Source organism: Cyprinus carpio, chromosome B13, assembly GCF_018340385.1.
Source record: "Cyprinus carpio isolate SPL01 chromosome B13, ASM1834038v1, whole genome shotgun sequence".
Classification (NCBI taxonomy): domain Eukaryota; kingdom Metazoa; phylum Chordata; class Actinopteri; order Cypriniformes; family Cyprinidae; genus Cyprinus; species Cyprinus carpio.
In genome coordinates this window covers 18,913,656-18,935,063 of record NC_056609.1, presented here as the reverse complement: position 1 = coordinate 18,935,063, position 21,408 = coordinate 18,913,656, and the positions used below count along the sequence as shown (strand labels likewise).

General features: G+C 39.2%; 1 protein-coding gene across 2 annotated transcripts in view; it reads right to left on the bottom strand.

Annotated features, from left to right (window-relative positions):
* The window catches only part of LOC109111252 (transforming acidic coiled-coil-containing protein 2-like), a 41,569-nt gene extending 20,184 nt beyond the window's left edge, over nucleotides 1–21,385 (bottom strand). The window contains exons 1-3 of one of the 2 annotated variants that reach the window (XR_006156283.1): nucleotides 15,252–21,385; nucleotides 14,478–14,873; nucleotides 10,359–10,622 (exon numbers count right to left, since the gene is read on the bottom strand). The gene's annotated coding sequence lies outside the window, so the exon portion shown is untranslated. The remainder of the gene's footprint in view (nucleotides 1–10,358; nucleotides 10,623–14,477; nucleotides 14,874–15,251) is intronic. The other variant, XR_006156284.1, reaches the window with a different exon arrangement.
* Nucleotides 21,386–21,408: the final 23 nt, after the last annotated feature.

Genomic DNA, 21,408 nt, shown 5'->3' with positions numbered 1-21,408 from the left:
GTTGATCATATAATTTTATTTTAAATACTTAAATGCACGTTAAATGGCAAGAGCCCCTTGATGCATTGCATCGACTACTCTGAGAAATTAGTAGCAATGGCTTTTCATTAAAGGTGTAAGTGGATATACTGGAAATGAATGAATGAGAGGTTACAATAATCAATAAGTACAGGTCAAATCCAAAATCATTGGGATACAATGTTCTAATATGATACAGGTAGAGAATTAGAGCAATACAAACAGTATACTTCTTTCTATATAAGTGCTGCAATATATACAGATGGCAAGGAGTAAATTTCAAAAGACTTCCAGTCTATTTTTACAGCTTTCAGTGTGTTAATGACATTGGGTGAGATAATTATCAGTTGATGAGCTTTTCAGCCCATACAGGGATGTTTTCACATATCTGGGAAGCACACTGTTGCCATGGAGACAGTGCTCTCTAGACATATGCTCCCATGTGCTAGACAACGCACACACTGGCAACATACACAAAATCCTGACCCAAGCCTCATATTTCCTTCTCTTACGTATAGATCCACATATGCACAGGAAGTCTATTAGCACATATAAATACCCATTTATTTTGTGGTATGGGAAAATAAAATGCTGATTTATTCCTGAAAAGTCTGCAGAGGAAATTAGGTGGAACGCAACTTATGTTTCTCTTGGGGGTTTTGAAAAACTAAGAATGGGTTTTCCACATCCTAGCCTTTTAGACTTGAAACTCTCCTCTAGATGGTGGAAAAAATATAAAATGCATCTCTGTTAATTTAATCTTATTGAACATTTTTATTAATGCTACTGAGTCTGGGGTAATTGCAAATTCCAGCTGTAATTTTAAAATGCAGTAAATTAAAAAAATCAGCATAAGAATACGCAGATGCCGCATGGTCAAAATATCTATTAAACAAGTAAACATCTGCAATACATGAGTTGTAACATAAAGTGAAAAGCTAAAGGAGACAGAAGACATGAGCGATTTTTAGGTGAATTCATCTTAGTGGAGACAGCCAGGCTTGTCTGGCACAGAACAGCACTGCTGGGCTCGAGCCACAGACACTGTTGTGAGCTTGACGACCCACAATGCTGTTCAAACAAAGCTAACCTGAACCGAAAGGACAGCTATTAGTCTGTCAGAGAGGAGAGTGATTAAGAAACAGATCTATAATCACGTCTCCTAATAATGGTGTTAACATATCACTAATACAATACTCCACCAGACCTATTGTGTGCTTCTAAATATCTTCTAAAATTCTAATTGTAAGTATAACTGAACTTGAAAAGGGCTTAAGAAAAAAAGCATCTTGATAAAAAAAAAAAAAAAAAAAAAAAAAAAAAAGTAGTTGTGATTTGCTCCTTTTTATGCCAGAGGGTACAGTGTGTACTAGAGATTGAGGTAATGACACAGGTGGACCAGTAGAGGGAGACAAAGGCTGTGCTCCAACTGGAATACTAGCATATGGCCAACTGGTGTGTGTATGTTATAATATGACAATTAAAAAAATTATGCTAACTGGGCTAACAGGCCCAGTTTCCAATACTAAATAAGGAGTTAACATGAAGTTTACCTAAAGTAAACTTGAATACATTTTTTCATCCAAAGTCAGGAGAGAATATAGACATATCTCAAAATAACCAATCGCTATCACAGTGTTTTATGAGGTAATCACTCCTTTTGGCAGTTTTACACCTAGAACGTATTTAACACTTTTTACATGTCTATATAAACTGATTAAACAGTTAAATCACAGAGATATAGAGGCCTAATTCCAGGCAGTTCAAGTTGAAGTTACTCTCAGTGTGCAATGAACTTTCCCAGTCCTGATCATCAATGATTGAGTTCCACATAAGATGTGATGCAAACATCATGCTAACTATATAATATGTTGATTAGTAAAAATAACATTTCAAGTCAGAAATCTTGCAGTACCACAAAATGGTGCATATAAACTACAGGACCAATGTTCCTCAGCAAAGAACTGCTTCCTCTCTGGAGGGATGCAACAATATTCCAGCTTTCACCACCAGAACGATCAAATAATTCAGATATACTCTCAATATTTTATGTGTGCTAGATCTCCTGCAGCATTGAGCTTATTTAATAGTCTCAGAGGCTTTAAGGAGTGATGGAAGACAAGCAGAGTATAGCTGGTCATATGCATCACCAAACCGGACATCTCAAAGCTGATTCACCACATGTTGATCTTTTTGACACTAGGTTGTCAAAAGAGATTGTGGATGTCTTATGTACTTATGGTGACATCACACAGTGAGAATACCATTGGAACAAAAGGACACATGATCGCTGGATGCCCCTATGTCAGCCCTATTGTAACATGTCTTGATACTGCATGAATACCAGAATGGTCCTCACAGTCACAGCACAATAGCAAACTCCAGATAACCTGGAAGTCACAGTAGAGGTGGTTGGCCAATAGTAGGCTACATGCCCAAATATGTATGTGCAAGTCAAACAGTTGAAAAGTTGAAAGAAAGTGCAGGTCACATGATTAGAGCCTTCAGAGTTGAATGCTTAGCAGTGCATCACGTTTCCCAGTGGATCTGAATGTCAGTGCTCATGATATGTGCTTCAGTATTCTGAAGTGGGTAAGTGGAATATAAATATAGAGCTTTTCATTAAAAGACTAAGAAACATTACAGTGCAATGAGGATACAGATATTGTTCACATTGAAATATGTTTCATTTAGATATTTTGCCACTAAACTGATATGAAAAATAGAAAAGAAACGGAATTATGGGTTAAAAGAGAGACAAAATAGTATTTAAAAATAAAGAAATCACAGAAGCCAGATTTGAATGCGTGTTCCCTGAGCACCACGTACTACCACGTACAGCAATGTACTACCATCTAAAAAGTTTTTTTTAAGAAATTAATACTTTTATTTAGCAAGGGCGCATTAAATTGATCAAAAGTGACAGTACATACATTTAGAATGTTACAAAAGATTACTGTTTTAAATAAATAACATTACTTAGAACTTTATATTAATCAAAGAATCCTGAAAATTAAATTATTAATTTAATGATTATTATTTATCATTATTATCAATGATAATATGAAATGTTATTTGAGCACCAAGTGAACACATTGGAATGATTTCTGAAGGATCATATGACACTGAAGACTGCATTAATGGCTGCTAAAAATTCAGCTTTGCCAACACGGTAATAAATTACCTATTAAAATATTTATTTTTTTAAAAAGCTGTTTCAGATTTTAATTATATTTCACAATTTAACAGTTTTATTATATTTATATTTACATATTTACAGTCTTAATAAACGTGACTTTTTTGGAAAATATTTTATAAAATCTTACTGACCCTAAATCTTGTAAAATGACGATTATTAAATATCAACATTTATGGTTTTTAATTCTTGATGAATACCAAAAAAAATATGTAAAAATAAAGGCTTGTATAGGAAATTAAAATGTTGGATTATGAATGCAATATTTTATAAAAGGCAATGCTAAAAGCTTCTTCCACCAGATTCCATTCTGTCATGGTGAGCTACTTGTACAGTAGGTGAACTAAATGACAAATCTAATAATACAAAGCTTTTAGAGTTGAGGTTCAAACTCCCACATAAACTATGCAGGTACTGTTATGCAAGAATTCTCAAAAGGGGATTGCATAAGCCAAACTTTAGATGCTAAAAGCTATGTTAGCCATGGCTGAATGAGCACCACTGTATGGTGCTACAATACTTTTACTTAAAGCACAGACCTCAAGAGCAGGTTCAGACTTTCCCATCATCCCCAGCTGTGTTGCCTAGAGCAAGAAGTTCCAGGTTTTTTTGAACAAAGGTCAGTTACAACAGTAAAATATTCATTGTGGCCGATAGGATGAGGATTAAATACAGTAGAATACCTTAGATGTTAGAATGTGTTTTATAAACAAAGACACACAGTTGGTTAACTGACTATTTTAAAGGAATAGTTGCACAATAGTTGTCATTATGTATTTCCCCTTATGTTTTAAACTTGTACGGGTTTATTTCTTAAGTGGACAAGGGTCTGTCAAGCTCCAAAAAAGGTCAAAAGAAGGCCATAAATGCATAATAAAACTAGTCAGTATGACTTGCACACTATATTTAAAATCTACCGAAGCAATATGAAGGCTTTGTGCAGGCTGACTGAAATTTAAGTCATTATTTACTAAATATTTGGCCTTGAAAATCTGAGCTCACCATTTACATTCATCGTTTGGAAAACAGCAGCTTAGGCACTCTACTATATATCTTGTTTTGTGTTCCACAGAAGAAAGAAATAATTTGCTTTTCTACTGCAAATGATGACAGAATGTTCATTCTGGGTGAATTATTCCTTTAGATTCACAGCAGGCTTATACCACAAACCAACAGGCATATAGAAACACCACTCCACATACATGAAATGTTTGTCATGATCAATGCCATTCTGCTTTTCTGAATGTCTACAACATAAATAGCCTCTCTCTCTCTCTCTTTCCCCCTCCCCCTTTTCTCCAACACATCTCAGTGTTCCATTTCAGCAGCATCTCTCTCATTCTCTCACTGCTGCAGCATTAGCCTCCATCCCCCACAAAAACACACATCTCTCTCCTATTAAATACAGCCATTACTCCCCCGTCCAGACGTCTGCAATCCCGCCAGACTAGAACACACATGTCAATATGCAAAAGCACATACAGAGCCTTACTAACACCAGTAAACGGCTAATGTAAATAAACATGATGTCTGATTGTGACATCACAAAGACACAATAACAATCCCCTCCTCCTTTGTGCGTGCCGTTTCTCTGACAAACACCATACTTATTACTTATTTCTCACAGCACAGGCATCACTAAAGGAATACTCACATGCAGACTCAAACCAGGTGAACAAATCAGGCACTTCAAAACAACAACAACAATGATGTCGTCAAGAACCTTCCTATCTGCTCCTCTGGTTCTTACTCACATGCTCTCGGGACGCTCCTGAGAGGGACAGGGGGGCTGTCCGTTCTCAGCGGACTCCACTGCTCCCATCCTCTGCTATATGATCTCCACTGGCACCCGTCTCCCTCCTCCTCCCCCCAACCTGCGCCTCCTGTTTCTCCACGTCTTTCGTCCTGAGGGCCCTTGGGCTGGCGTCAGACACACGCTGCTTTGCTGTAGTAGATCTGGAGCAGATGGCATCAGGGGCATGCAGGCGCCCTGCTTTCAGCCCTCAACATCCCTTCCTTTCGCTCTCTCTGACTCTGTCTACATTGCATCAGGGGAAGGCTGTATCTCTCTCTGTATCCTTGACAACAATAGAACAGGACTGCTATGCCTTATGGGTAGAGATGTGGAAGGATGCGAAGAGCAAGAGAAGAGGGAGGGAATAAGCGATGCTCCTGCTCTCTAGTCTTCAACTCTGTCTTCTCATTGGGTTGTTGTGGCGTTTGGCAAAGTGGCTGGTGGTTTTCTTCATAACCCCTCCCTCTCTAACTCTCTCACTCTCTCTCTCTCTCTTTCTCTCTCTCCCCAGGGAATGGAGTGCTTTAAAAGATGAGCAGCTTTTCCCTGTCGATTTGAGGTCTCTTGTGCCGATCAGCACAGTGAATGTAAACAATAGCCGACCCCACGCCAAGTTGAAAGACACACGTCTCTTTTTCACACACCGAGACACAGAAACTGAGGCATGCGATCACTCCTGTCTTTTGTTATGGAACACCTTTTATAGTTTCTCTGTGTTTCTTTATTGCCCTAAATCACACAATTACTGTAACTCTCCCCTGTGAAAATAGAGTGACACTACAGGTTGCTGACATTACAGAAACTTAACTGAATAACTTAACCCTAATGGTCTGTTTGGAGTCTGAGAGACCCTAGGGCATTTAGTAGTATCTTGAAAAATATACTTCAAAAATGAAGAAAAAAAGGAAAATTTCCTCACCATCATCTGATGAAAAATTGATTTTAGCATAAACAATATTATAGCTTGATAACATGCATCAAACTTGAAAAATGTTACATTACTTTTGTACATAATTTAAAAAGGCAATGCATTTTTACATACTAAGGTTATTTGATTCTAGAAAGTGCATTTCTACATTATGAGGGTTAAAGCTTTAGAAATGTCTTTAAAATTGGTTTTGATGGGATCAGAGGAACATATTTAAATAAATGCCCATCATGAAATCAACAGCAACATCCAAACAAATCAACTAATAAAGTATAAATTAACTGCATGTACATCAGACTCTCTGATTTACAACTGCTGTTCTTTCATAGGTTTCAAATCTTTCTGTTTGCTCATGTCATAGTCATGATATATCAACCCCCCATGAAAACTAAAAGACATGGCAGAAAGCAGTCATCAGTCCAAATGTCCTCAAATGACAGATATATTCAAAATCGCAATGAATATGTTATGAAAGGGTTTTAGGTATGATCTGGAAAAGTGAAAATGAGAATGAGAATGAAAATGAGACAACTCAAAGGAAAGAGATTACGAGCCTGAAGGGGAGCAGTAGTGATTCACACAGGTCGAGCTAATCCATATTGATTTACAGCATGAGACAGCAGCAGTTGTGGAAAAATTGGGACATTGGTGGGGGCATCTGAAACATGAGGATTATTAATCTATTGTTCACTCATGAGAAAGCAGAACAAAGAGCTTTTCGCACAGATCTGCCTTTTCACTTACAGAATAGAGCCTGAGGACTGTACACAGAGTAGGGAAAGTCTTAATGCCCCAAAGTTAACTGAAGCTTTCTTATGTTCCTATGTTTGTATATGACATGGATATAAACCACTAAAGAAACAGAGAGGGCCTTTCCAGAAAAGGAAAAGTGGGCAGTGACTCTTCAAGAAAAATACAAAAAACTGCACATATTATATATTATACTTGTTATATATATATATATATATATATATATATATATATATATATATATATATATATATATATATATATGTATATATATATATATATATATATATATAATAAAATACAAGATAGAATATTTCATAAAGCATTCATTTTTCTACAGCAACACTAACCAGCAAACAAGAGCAGTGGATAAGGTTTCAGAGAGAGTGAACGTGGCTCCTAAATGCTCATTGAATTTTCATTGAGCTTCAGTGGCGTGGTGTGAATGTGAGGGAGTAGAGGTGAAAACTCTTACAAGCCTCATAATAACTGCTCCATTATCTGAGAATTTGTTGACTAATGGTCCAAAAAGAAGGTGCCAGTTAATAATTCATATTAATAGTCAAACAAAGTGTAGTAAAAAATAAAATCAAGACATGCATTTTTGATGTATTATTTATTTTTAAAGTTTTTCTTCAATAAATAGTATGCTTATATGAGCATAAAATATCACGGTACAACAAGCAAGGTAAAATGACCCATAGGCCTTTAGCCCAGAGAAAAAACAGGTACTAGGCAGGAAGAAAAAACATTTGTTCTACAAGTCCACTGCCTGTCATTACCAAAACTTTTTGAAAATAGAAAATAAAAAGCAGAAAGTAAAAACATGCACCAGTACACAAAGGGTGATAATACTTTAGCTTGAGGGTGTTGTTCACACAAATGAGATTCAATGACCATGTTCAATGTTCAAGGCTCTAGGCTAGTAAAGGTCTATGGTTCTGTAGCCAACCATCCTAATGCTGGAGACCGCTAGTCTGTTCAAACCTCTCATCATATTATGACTTCCCTTCTCTCAGCTCAGCGATTTAAGGACATACGCTTTATTACTTCTAGAAAATTCTGTGCCAGCAGAGGAACACATTGTTCTACAGCATCTATATGCAGCTTTTGTTTTCTTCTCAGCGGAAGCCAGGGGCTACTTTTCTCTCACTCTGATTTTTAAGAGCAGGTGATGAAAAAACACATGATAAATTCCATGATAAATTATAGCAACAGCAAAGGGGTTTTTAAAGACCTGTCACCAATTAAACGGCTGTCTGTGTCAGACAGCTGGAAGACATGTGACAACTCATTATTTTACAATAAAAAACATTTTCAACAATGCTGTCACTCACAGAGAGAGAGTGTATAGTGTGTGTACTGACAAATACATCCTATGCTCAGACGCAGGAAATTGAAAATTAAATTTTCAAGCGGTGCAGCCACTGAAAGATATTGCAATGGCAAGTTTTTTAAAGATTCATAACATGAGCTTTTAGTATCTAGGTTGAACTAACAGTCAAACATAGAATATGAGTCAGGAGAGCATATTTAGTTATTTCTTTTTGGTCTGGGAGCCATATTCATATTTGCTATTTATTATGAATCAATCAGTTGTTTTTTTTATTCATTCGCTAATGAACAAGTTAAGTTAAAAAAAGCATAAAACCCTTCTGTTTGGCACTAGTATGATGAATACAGGTATATAGGGCTACATTTTGCCAAGACAAAAGTGTAAATGTTTACCTAAATGTGCCCTAAAAACTGAACTGTACTGTGTTCAAATACTGGCATCTTCTATATACAGTAGTGAATACAAAACCATACATAATACAAATGACCTTCCAAAGAGAAAAAAAAAAGAGAAAAATGTGAGAGTGTGAGAGAAATGATAAAGACAGAATGCCCTTGGTAGTTGTTTGCAGAGGGGACAGGCTTCATTCCCTTAATGGATGTTTTATGTTGAGATGCATCAAGCTGGTGCCCCAGGGCATCAATTTATATTTGGCTGGATGGTGGTGCACTTCTGAAATAAATCTCATTATGTAAATGCTGCGTTTTACATGTAAGATTTTAAGATTAAGTTCTTGCATCTGCATTATGCACCCCTTTATGGGTAGATAAGATGTACCTTTGAGGGTACTGCACCAGCTACAAACTAAAGGTACATTTGTAGTGTTAGGGTTAGTTAGGGTTGCATTTTTTTCCATACAGTGTAGGATGGTTTTTAGGCTGTTTTCCTGTTCCGATGTGTTTACAAGCTGTGTGCTGCAGTGGGCAGCAGAGTTCAGTTCCAACACTGAAAGAAACAAATACACATTCTCTCGCCCTCTGCTGTCTGACAGAAGAAATGCAAGCTGAGCTCATCGCCTCTCAACGTGGCTGAGTCATCCTGCTCTCTATCCAAACAGTGCACAGCCTCTGATTGATGTAAAAACGTTTACAACAATGTGCACAAATGGAAATGAGTCACCTACAATAGTAGCAGCACACTCCATGACAATACAGTATCTTAAAGCAACATAGAGAAGTGACTTCAACCACTAAAATCACCTTGAAACAGTGGGTTAAAATGAAAATATCTACAAAAAGGAATTTAGTCCTGAGAAAGGGCTAGAATCATTTGCTCAGAGATGACACTTGGTTTGACATTTTGTTGTATAACAAGTGGATGTAATGACTTTCAAACATTTTAATCATGAATTAAAAATGATTTTAGGGCCACTATATTCTTTATATACAGTGCTGTAAAGATGCATACAAAGCCTGGTGCCAATGTCTTCATGGTAAATTAATTTCTGGGTGCTTCAATTCTTTCAGATGCAGAGGAAACAGGGTGTTATGAGGTACTCTATGTACAGTTCTGTACATACAGTACATACAGTGTATGTCACAAATCCCTCAGGATCATCACTGCTATTATTATCCGCAGCACAGTCAACAAAAAAAATCAGTCAGATCGATTTAATTAAATCTAATCAGTATTCATAAATTCTCACCAGTTTGATAGTTCAGAACAGACTAAATGGATGAAGAGAATTTGAAAGCAGACCCATGTGAACTGTATTGCCCACACAGGGAGGGCATATGAGTGGCAAAATCATCCAAGGTTCTTAAAATAACCACAAAGCAAAAATAATGCAAACTAAATTTGAACGTGCAGCATCTCTACACCTGTGACATCCTCACAAACTTCTAAAGAAGAAAATCTGTACACTGTTGAACAATCAGTTAGCACACTCAGCAAATGTGACCTTGGACCACAAAACTAGTCTTAAGTGTCAATTTTTCGAAATTGAGATTTATACATAATCTGAAAGCTGAATAAATAAGCTTTCCATTGATGTATGGTTTATTAGGATCGTACAATATTTGGCCGAGATACAACTATTTGAAAATCTGGAATCTGAGGGAGCCAAAAAATCTAAATACTGAGAAAATCACATTTGAAGTTGTCCAAACGAATTCTTAACAATGCATATTACTAATCAAAAATTAAGTTTTGATATATTTACGGTAGGAAATGTACAAAATATCTTCATGGAACATGATCTTTACTTAATATCCTAATGATTTTTGCCATACAATAATTTTGAACCATACAATGTTTTTTTGGCTATTGCTAAAAATATACCCCAGTGACCTAAGACTGGTTTTGTGGTCCAGGGTCACAAATGTTCATATCCTACCTTGCTGAAGGCTCAGCGTGCTGGAGCTGTTGGATTTGAGGAGGCACAGGGGCAGCAGGGGGAGCCTCGGGTAGACCAGAAGGAGCAGGAGCAGGAGGAAGGGTCTGAGGCTCAGGGGGAGCCCTGTCCGGAGGGGTAGGGGGCGGTGTGGGGAAATCGACCGTTTCCTGGAGCAGGTGGGCAGAGAGGGCAGGGTGCTGTGGTAGGGGTGATAAGGGAGAGGGGACAGGCTCACCGCTCTCAGCAGCCTCTACCAGAGGAGACCTGCACAACACCACAAATACACAGGCAAACACACACTCAGGGAATGGTGAGGAGAGACGCACCTATGAAATTGTTTATATAAGAACCATTATCATAGTACACAACAGAAATACGTTTTTTTTGCTATCTCATATTTCAGACATCAACTAAGCAAGATTTTTTATTCAATTTGTTTATTATTATTATTATTATTATTAAACAATTCTCATAACTAAGCAAATTGAATATATAGACTACCATTCAAAAGTTTGGAGTCAGTATGATTTTTTTTATATATAAATTAATCATTTTATTCAGAAAATAAATTACAGTAACAATAAAGACATTAATTCAATATATACAAAACATTTATACAAAAGTTTTATATTTCAAATAAATGTTGCTCTTTTGAACTTTCTATTTATCAAAGAATCCAAAATGTATCAGTTTCTGCAAAAATATTAAGCAACTGTTTTCTACATTAATTATAATAAATCTTGAGCACCAAATCAGCTTATTACAATGATTTCTGGATGATATCTATCATGTAACACTGATGACTCGAGTAATGACCGCTGAAAATTCAGTTTGCTTTAACAAAGTTTAAAAAAATTACCAATTCTAAACTTTTTTATTGTAGTGTATTCATATTTGCTATGAATTATAATTCAATCAGTTGTTCTTTGATTTGTTCACTAATGAACCACATGAGATACATGTTGTATATATAACTGTATAAAAAACTTACAACATTATCTGTACCTATCAAATTTCTGATACAATAATAAATCACATAATGATATATATCATCCCTACCATCCCTACTCCACTCTCAGCAGGGAAAAAATGGCAATAGCTGAGCAGCATCACCGACAAAACCTAATCCAACAGGCAGAACAGCAGACAGCCCTTCAGCTGCTCCTGTCAAGGGGTGTGTGCCTCATGTCACATACTAAAAATACAACTCACTCCACCACACAGCCTAAACAACTGTACATAGCTCTGCTCTATCTCATCAGAAACAGTTGTAGACAGTTTGCAGAATTGCCCTCTAATCAGGTCTATGCACGCATCAAAGTATTACGATCCTCTCCTTCCTTCGCTTTAGCCGGATAGTGGGATTGCATGTTAGACATAACCACAAACCACAATTTTAATGAACACAACAAGGTTTCTAAGGCACCAGAGTTAATGGGAAGAGCACAAACACAAAATCTAATCTCCCAAGAGCAGCTGTGTCCATAGGAATGAGTCCAGACATGGTTTTTAATAGCAAACAGACTGCACTAAATAAAGGCAGCATGGGGGAGCTGACATTTTAGCAGCCATAAAAAATAACAACGTCACTACTGTTAGCAGCACAGCCACCATACAGGTTTTTCACAGTCCTAACTACACTCTGACTGACAGCGATATTTAAGGCATAATTAGATAACTACAGTGTGGTTAGGTTTGAGCTAAGAGGGGCTGCGTCATACTGTTATCTTTATAATAAATGCAATTATTATGCCTATTGTCTCGTTTTATAATGTAATAATGTTTATAATTGTTAAACATTTTGAGTAAGAGTCCCTTTTCCAAGCGTCACTAACATAATTGTGTTCCATTAACACATAATTGCAATGGCTAATAATTGTTGCCATGGTAACTGTTGCTTAGCTCTTGTCATGCATCACAAGGTTTCCAAGCCACCTCTCTCTCTCTCTCTCACACACACACACACACACACCAACACAGAAGCCATTGCATCCACACAGTTTCCTTTGTTCATAAAATCACAAGTAGATTTATAAAGTAGACTGAAATAAATAACAAATGTGGAATAAGCTAGCTAAATGACATGGAATAGTTTGGAAATTACATATTCATCTGCCCTACATAAAATGTGTGAAATCTGGAAACACAGAAGCCTGTTGTATGTGACCTATTTAGTAACTTTGTGGTAGGCACTATAAAAAAATTAGCATGAGCTCTCAAATTTAACATTGCTGTGTTTTCATTCAGCTGTTGTGGGTGAGGCGCTAACACCAAGACCAAGTAAAATTTCCTTGCAACTTCCTAAATAACTACAGGTATTAAACTTTCTCTAGTTTTCACTGAAGGGTAACTGAAGGCATTTTATAGGCTTTTATTAAAATCTGCACAGTTATCTTAACAAGATAATATTAGCTTTTACAAGTGGAAAGTTGGTAGCTAGCCTTAAACATCTGACTAAAACCATCAGGATTTAGTTTTGCACTGTATTTCATTTATGTACAAAGCCTCAAAAGCCACATAGTTCAAAATACCATTTCCAAAATAAAATAAAGTAAACTCACATGCCACAAACGATATGTATCACAGCATTTTATGGGTTCATGTCTAAAAGTGGGTTTAGTACAGCAACACAAGTTGTCTACAGAGGTGTTTATCACACATTACCAAGAGCAAAGGTATCTTAACTGCACCCATAAAGTCCTGTGTAATCTACTTCATTCCTTACAATAACGGAATTTAACCTTCTGTCAGCACAGAGCAAATCATTATCATCAGGACACTGTCAAAACAAATAGAGTGAGCAAGCTAGCAAATTTGAAAGAATGAGAGACAGACTTCACAACACACTTCCTCCTTCCCTCCCTGTCTTCCTACCGTCCCTCCCTCCATCTATCCAGTGAGATCATCACAAACCATCTGTAATTAACATCTCTCCAAATATCCACAAGACTGTATTCTCCAGCAGTTGACACTATTAGTAAAATTCAAAAGAGAAAAAATTTAATTTTAAACAGCAAAGGAGGTTTAGTAGAACTCACCCGAGATCAGTACCCAAAGTAAAGTGTGCGACTATTCTTTTAGGCAAGCCACTCAAAATTCCTCAGGCAGCCACTTCACACTCCCTCCCTCTTTTATTTCTCCGTATCTCTCTCTTTCTCTCTTGACTGTATCTATCTATCTACACACACAGAGTAATATTCTCAACTGGAGCGGCCCTGAACTATGGCTTTTGTTCCATACTGACAGACCTCTTGGTATGACCTCATGTGAGGGCGTTGGTGCAAATAGCAAACACATATGCATGCTTAAGCAAGACACGTGCACACACACACATACTGACAGATACATGCAAAATTCCTTTAGTCCACATCTGTGGCAAGCAATAATGAGTGGGCTGTTCAGGGATACTGGGACAAATGCACACAGTCAAAGTTTCTCTCTCTTCTTTCCCCTCATTCTCACTCCCTATCACTTTGTCCACCACTCTCTCTTTCCTTTTATCTTTCTTTCTCTCCGGCTCCGACATGTCTTTCTAAATGAGGTGCTAGGCTAAAACCTCTGACTGACAAGCACCAAGTGCTCCACTTTCATCTGTTGTGGCTGCTGCAACAGAGCAGATATAGACTCACGAGAGGGAGTGGGAAGTAATGACAAAACGAGAGCAAATAAGAAAGTCCCCAAAAGGAAGCTAAGTGTACACTGCAATGCTCCACTCTAAACCTGTTCGAAAATATTCAACAAGTAGGTCTTTGGACACCCATGTAGTAATTACTTATTTGAACAATGCCTGAAACTTGGTATTAGGGGCACTTCCTGTGTCTGGTTGCCTTTTTAAGATAAAAGCATCTACAAAATGAATAAAAGTAAATGTAAATGTAGTCATTTGGTTCACTTAAGCAATGAAACAGACAAAACACAAAAAAGTGACAACCCCAGATGCAATGCATGACCCTTCTATCAATTATGTCGTTCCCTGGACCTAAACACAACTACTTTGGCATCCTGTAGTCAACATTAAAGGGAATTTCTTTGTGGCAAGTAGCAATTAACTCAATAACAAACCAAGGAAGTGGTAAATAATTTCATGAAAGTGCATAAGGAGCATTTAGGAGGTCTCACCTGCAGTCTGGTGGGTCTTCTGGCTGCTTAGTGATAGGGGTAAAACTCTCCTCAGGTGCAGGCGGGAAACTCTCCTCAGGAGCAGGAGGAAAACTCTCCTCAGGTTCAGGTGGGAAACTCTCCTCAGGTGCAGGTGGGAAACTCTCCTCAGAAGCAGGAGAAAAACTCTCCTCAGGAGCAGGAGGAAAACTCTCCTCAGGTGCAGGAGGAAAACTCTCCTCAGGTGCAGGAGGAAAACTCTCCTCAGGAGCAGGAGGAAAACTCTCCTCAGGTGCAGGAGGAAAACTCTCCTCAAGTTCCAGGGGAAAACTATCTTCAGGTGCAGGGGGAAAATATTCTTCAGTTGGGGTTCGGAATTCTAGATCAGTCTGAGGTGAACAGAGGGTCTCAAATGGCCTAGAGAGAAAATAAACAGAAGAAATTTTGCTCACTGTTTGTCTCATTGAAAACTCCTTATAGCCTGTATGCAAGTGTATGTGTAGTGCTCAAATATGTGAAGCCCAGTGTGTGTTTGTGCGTGGGTATGAAAGGATTCTTTCTTGCCCAAAGGGCATGAGTTGATGTCACTGTTGAGGTCACCCTCAGGAGATAATGGGCTGTAGTACTTGTACTTGGCTCCATTTTCACTCGAAACATCACGTGAGAATAAAACATACTTTTTTGTATCTGTGCCAATGAAAAGCACTACATTTATTTCAACATATTTGTGAGTGCAACAAAGTCAATATCCCTCACGGTCTCTCATTTTAAAAACAAACATCAAATGAAATTTACCTGTTTTCTGTAGATCCACAGGTAGACTCATCTCTGTGCTCTGGAATGATCTGAGACATGGAGGCTGCATCCTTCAGAGCTCTGAGCCAATCAGACCCTTCAGAGTTGACTACATCTGACCTCTCAGGTACAAAGACTGCACTTAGCATTTGGCTGTCTGAACTGTCGATAACCTGTGATATCTGCTCTGTTCTTGTGCCTGAACCCAGCAACACATCTGCAGCTGTTGACACCTTACTGACTTCATCTTCTCTGTCATTTTTCTCTATCGCTTTTTTGATTAGAACGGATTCTATGTCTCCAGGAGAGTTATCTGCTATGTCAGGACTTCGCTCACTTCTACTTTCAACTTTCTTTGTGGCGTTTTCACGTAAGTTTTGGATAAAAGACTTAGTGGACTGCTGACTACACTGTTGATTGACTGCAGGAGGGGACTGGTGGGAATCCTGGGGGTCAGTCACCAAGCAAATAGAGGTCTCAGGGTATAACAATGACACAGCCTCTATCATTTCTGTCTGTGATCCATTAGAAACTTCTTCAATTTGCTGGTCTACATTATCGACTATTGCTTCAACAGGGGAAAATAAAGAATGCTCCTCCAACTTGCTTTGGTTTTCTTTGGAGATGCTTTCTTCAATTATAGACTGTGAAGACTTAGGTTCAGCCCCTTTGAACATTTCTCTGTGATCATTTTCAATGGCCTTGTTCTTTTCTTCATCCACCATCTGTTTACTTCTCTCTACTTGAATTCCTTCTCGCTGTTGTACGTCATTTGAAATGGTGTTTTCTTCTTCCATAGAACTGATTGTATTTTTAGTGTCCAAACAAGTTCTTACATGTTGTAACTGCTGTTCAGAACACTGTGTATTCTGCTCCTCTGTGTTTTGGGTACCATCTGGGAATTGCACTGACAAATGCTTATTAAGCTGCTCCATCTTCCAGGTGGCTGTCTCAGATTGGGGAGTGGAATTAGGAGTGTTAGGTTCTAGTGCATCTTTAAGGGTCTGATCCACACTTATCTCTTTTTCCTCTTTAATACATTTTTGGAGGACAGAAGCAGAGGATGTAGTGGTGGAGAGCTGGCAATCAGAGAACTGAAAAACGAATTCTTTCTCTTGTTGAATTTGGGAAGTTCCTGCTGTAGACATCTGTGCAAAATCACTCATTGAATCAGAACTGATCTCAATGTTTCCAGTGTCTCCAGGGGTAACAGAATCGAAACATTTCTCTTCTGTTTTTAGCCCTGCCTCATGGTGTGAGAATGTGGGAATCACAGAAAACTCACTTGAGTGATTTAACGGAAATTCTGAGCCTTTCTTGGTGTCAGGGATTTCGTTCCACACATTCCCATGTGTATCCGCGCTGACCTGTGATTTGGTACAGTCTGCATGTTTACTCACACTTTCCTGTGATGCTGAGATGGCAGGCTCTTTTGCCTCTGTAGCCTCTATAACCCGTTTGACTTCTAAAGTTTCAAAAGCTGACGATGCTGTTATAGACAAGCTGGGAGCTGACTGAGGTTGGATTTCACTTGAAGTACTTTCACCACAAACAGGAAATCTCCCACCATTAAGATCTATTGTTTGTATTGTCTTCTTTTCATTCTCTGGACATATATTGAACACAGCAACATCTTTGTTATAGCCCCCCACCAGTGCAGCACTCTCTGATGTGCTGTTTAGGGAACTTGGAGCCTCTGCACTATAATACATCACCACCTTCTCTTGCTTTTCACTTGCCTCAGCATTTGCATGATTATTGGTCTCAGCATTTTCTAAAACGTTGCTTTTACTCACACTTAACATTGCTTTTGGGGCACTCATAAAGTTCTGTTGCAGCTGGTGCTCTCCGGATTGTGAAAGTGCCAAATCTGACTGGCTCAAACCCCTTGGATCTTGTGTGTGGTCTCTTTTAGGAGAAGCATTCACCACTGCTGACATGGTGTGATCAACGACTGGAGGAGATTTTTCAGTTAGTGCCCCTCTACAACTCAGAGCCTCTTCTATAATCCCTTCAGAGGTTAAACCAGGATCATCCATAGGGCTAGAATGCAATTTTCCTCTTGGAATGGTTTCATCTAATAATTTTTTTTCTCCTGATAGATTAGAGAGATTTATTAATGTCTGATTTTCTGCTTGTGTTTGATCAGCTTTTTCTTTTGCAGCAATCTCATTCTGTTCTTGAGAGGTATTTGCACTTTTTTTGCTGTCCTTTTCTGCAATGGATTTTACATTTTGCACCTCATTTTCTTGCATAATCTCCCTGTTCTGCTCTCCTCCCATCACCTGACTGAATCTTTTGGATACACTTTTATTCATTTTTACATTGTCAGACACATGCTGAACAGGTTCCTCAGTCAAAAGTGTATCGAGATTGTCCTCCAAGTGCATCAGATGTGAATCACATTTGATTTCATCATTAGGACTTTGTTGCATTGTCAAAGCAGGTTGAGAATTAAGTGTCTCATTAGCACATGATGTTTTAGAGGAATTCGTCTCTTCTTTATTATGCTTCTCCTCCTTAAAAGACATTACTTCTTGTTCCTTCCTTTCACCCTGCTTTTCATTTTTTTGTTCAGTCCCTTCTTCCTGAGAGGAACTAGTTTCATTTTCTGCATTGATTTTTTCTTCGGTTTCCTTAACACACTCCTTGTTGTCCTCTCCCCCTTTCATGTGCTTGAATTCTTCAGATGTGTCATTATTAATAACCTCATTTTCTGTAGGAGCATTTATCGGTGCATTGCATAAATCATTTTCATATACAGAATTTAAATGTCCTTCACTCTTCTCTTTTCTAACAACCTCCAATTCTCCAACACCCTTAGATCTGTCATTCTGTTTCATCTTTGCATTTCCAACAATATCCAGGTTCTTTAACACCAGCGGTGAATCACCTGCCTGGTCTGGTCTGTCAGTTGTAAGCAAATGGTTTCCAGATGATGCTGCAATTTCCTGTGTGGAGACAGCAACAGGGTAAAGCAGATCATCTGCATTTTGAGATCTTAACCTCTCTTCATTCACATCCAGTTGTTGATTAGATTTGTCCGTAATATTCTTTACAATCTCAGTCTCAGAATCACACACACAGTTCACACTGCAATCCTCCCCGGGTTCTGCTACAGCAATATCACAGTCATTAACAGACTCACAGTGACTCAGCATTGGGCCTGGAGCCTTTAGTACAATGACAGACACATCCCTGGCATCACTGTTAGTGCTTTGTGTGGTAATTGAGGAACGATCCCTTTGTGCTGGTACTGTAGTCACCGCTGGAGGAAGAGAAGGGACTGTTGTGTCCCTAGCATCCGCTGCATTATTTTTCATCATTTCATTACTGAACTGTGATTCACACTTATCTGCTTTTGACAGAAATTGCATCTCTGAGATTATAGTAGGCTGCTCAGTGTTGGATTTCTTGTCTGGTTGAGTGTAAGGGCACATGCTGTCTATGTCTGGGGCAGCTGCTGGAGACATGGAGCTGATTTTTACCTTTGTTTCAACTTCACATGTGTATTTTTCTGGCTTTGACTCATGCTCTCGACTATCATTCACAAGATTTTCTGAATTACCTGGACATGTTGGTTCTATATCACCTGTTTCAGGCAACCCACATCCCTTTGGTTCATCAATCTCTTCATCCAGCTTTTCCTTGGTGGTAAACAGAATTTCTGTATGTCTTTGTTCAACTCCTTCAGACACAGTCATATCAGCCCTCTCACCATTAAGAGCAGGGCTGCTGTTACGACCCTCTTGTGGAGTTACATCCGGTAGTAAAACACTGTTCTTCTCAGCAGATGCTGACTCATCTATATTATTTGGGGTGGTCTGAGTAACATTCAAACATTCTTTATTTTCTTGCTTCTCTTTAATTACTTCAGTTGCTGCCAGAGTTTCATTAACCACATCCTTAGATTCATTAACACAGGTGGTCTCACCTGCAGCTGACAGTGATGAAACAGGATTTCCCTTGCTGACATCAAGAGTTCCATCTGTCACTTTTCCATCGTCTTCACAGCTACTCATATTTACATTAACATTAGCGCCAAGTTTTACAGTAGGATCACCCTGCGTTTGAGATGTACAGGTCATTTCTCTCCAATCCTTTGACTCTTTAAATGTCATTTCCACTTTTTCTTTTTGCTTTTCATTTTTTTCATCTTTACCTTCTTCAGAGGCAGTATGTTCCCTTTCTGCTCCATGCAGGTCAGTATTTCTCTGGCCAGTGGTCGGTTCTGTCTGAAGAGGAAGTGCTGGTTTGCTGATGCTGAGAAAACCTTTAAAGTTGAAGCTAGCCTCTTTTACTGGATGATGTAGACTTTCAAATACCATCAATGGGGGCAAAGAGGCACATTCAGTCATTTGGCATTTCAGTGTTGTATCATTTTGGTTCTCAAAAGAGCTCTGCATACCTTTTGGAGACCCTTCCACTTTGGTACAACTTGCGGCGATATCCCTCATGTTTACTTGTAGCTTAGTAAATTGAGATGTCTCTTCACTTGTAGGAAATATTTCTTGTCTTTGTTGCTGTGTCTCTGTCTTGATGGATGTGTCACAGCTTGCGGTTCTAGTCTGTGAAGAGCTCTGTACCTGTTGATCGTTGGCTTGCACAGAGAGACATTCGTTTTCGAAATAAACTGCTGGTGGAAGTGATCTATCACTGCCTGGCAGGTCTGCTCCTGATGCAATTGGGCTCGGATTCAGATTAGCCTCTTCCTCTCTCTGCGCTTCTGTCTTTGTAGAGTTTATGTGGGAAAGAGGAGGGGGTGGGCTGATGGAGTCGCAGTCGTTTATTCTGTTGATGGTCAGAGGAAATGGGGCTGTGCCTGCTGTGACAGGATGGATGAGGTCACTCTGGTCTTGTGTTGCCGTTGGTGATGCTGTGATGCAATGGGATGGACACGTCTCGGTCGCTGCCTCTGTCTGTAACACCCTGCCGGCATGTGCTGCGTTCCGTGCTCCGCCTTTGCTTGCCTTTTTCCCCTCCTCTTCGCTCTCTTCTTTTCTCTCCTTTGATCGGGAACTCTCCACCTTCCAGTCACATGTTCCAAGGACACATGGAGAGGAATAGGTGACCAAAGCTTTGTCCTCTGTGCCCACCGTGCCTGTATCGATGTCTCCGGCTGGGGAGAGTGCAATCAGCAGACCCCCACCCTTTCCCTCACTCTCCGTCGAGCTGCCACAGCTCTCCTCAGTCGCCTCCTCTTTCTGAACAGGTGAGCACTTAATGTCTGGAAAAATTACTGAGGTGCATTCTTGTCCCTTTTCAGCTATAAATTCACTTAATGTTTCCTCTGAGCTCGGAGACTCATCCGCTTCCAGCACTGCCGATTCTCTCTCTGCTGCTTGTAATATTATTGAGGCACCACCTCTCTTCTTCTCTCCCTCGCTTTCTATCATTTCTGGCATCGTGGGTGTTGTTTGTAGCAATGTGGAGGCAGTGGACTCTGCTGAATCCCATTCAAGGGCACTCTCTTCTGCACTGGCTAGGCTCAAAGCATGTGAATTCCCCCACAGTGGTGCGTGTGCGCCAGCTCCACCGCCTAAAGGAGGTCCATTCTCCTGCTCCAGTGCATATGTCTCTAAGTCACATCTCCCTATAGGCTCATGTTCAGGGGCTGTTGTAGCTTGGCAGAAATCAATCACAACAGCAGACACATTTTTCTCATGTTTGACTTCCCCTGTTGTACAGTGGTTGTGGTGTATGGTTTCACCTTCTGATATTGATTTGCAGGGTCCATCTGTCTGATCCTGGTTATCATTTTGCTCAGGCCCCTGTGGAGAGTCCAGTAACAGGGCAGGTGGAGCCTCAGCCAGGGAAAGATGAGCTTCGGGTTCTGGAGGTGGGGAGCAGATCAATTGTTTACCCTCAGAACTCAGCTGTTCTGGGAGTCCTAATTCCTGTCTTTGATGGTCAAGGCTTGATCCTACTTTTGTGTTTGTTTCTATCTGTCCATTTATCTGCTGATGTGTCCCTGACTCCACCTGTTTCTGTATGTTTGGTTGTATGCTTATTTTAGCTTCTAAATGCAACGTGTGACCAGAATGTTTATCCGTGTATGTGGATGGGCACACCAGTGAATCACTAATTAACTGACTATGTGTCTCTATTTTTATTTCATCTGAGTTCTGAATCATCTGTGTTGCTTTTTCAGAACTTC